General features: G+C 41.8%; 1 protein-coding gene across 1 annotated transcript in view; it reads left to right on the forward strand.

Moving 5' to 3' along the window:
• The window catches only part of ABCA13 (ATP-binding cassette, sub-family A (ABC1), member 13), a 402,303-nt gene that overhangs the window by 379,027 nt on the left and 22,723 nt on the right, over positions 1–553 (forward strand). The window lies entirely within an intron of this gene.

Raw genomic sequence — 553 nt, forward strand, 5'->3', positions numbered from 1 at the left:
TTTCCACTGTTTCCCCATCTATTTCCCATGAAGTGATGGGACCAGATGCCATGGTCTTCGTTTTCTGAATGTTGAGCTTTAAGCCAACTTTTTCACTCTCCACTTTCACTTTCATCACGAGGCTTTTTAGTTCCTCTTCACTTTCTGCTATAAGGGTGGTGTCATCTGCATATCTGAGGTTATTGATATTTCTCCCAGCAATCTTGATTCCAGCTTGTGTTTCTTCCAGTCCAGAGTTTCTCATGATGTAGTCTGCATAGAAGTTAAATACGCAGGGTGACAATAAAGAGCCTTGACGTACTCCTTTTCCTATTTGGAACCAGTCTGTTGTTCCATGTCCAGTTCTAACTGTTGCTTCCTGACCTGCATACAGATTTCTCAAGAGGCAGGTCAGGTGGTCTGGTATTCCCATTTCTTTCAGAATTTTCCACAGTTTATTGTGATCCACACAGTCAAAGGCTTTGGCATAGTCAATAAAGCAGAAATAGATGTTTTTCTGGAACTCTCTTGCTTTTTCCATGATCCAGCGGATGTTGGCAATTTGATCTCTGGT

Source organism: Bison bison, unplaced genomic scaffold (genome assembly GCF_000754665.1).
Source record: "Bison bison bison isolate TAMUID 2011002044 unplaced genomic scaffold, Bison_UMD1.0 scf7180017864522, whole genome shotgun sequence".
Lineage (NCBI taxonomy): Eukaryota > Metazoa > Chordata > Mammalia > Artiodactyla > Bovidae > Bison > Bison bison.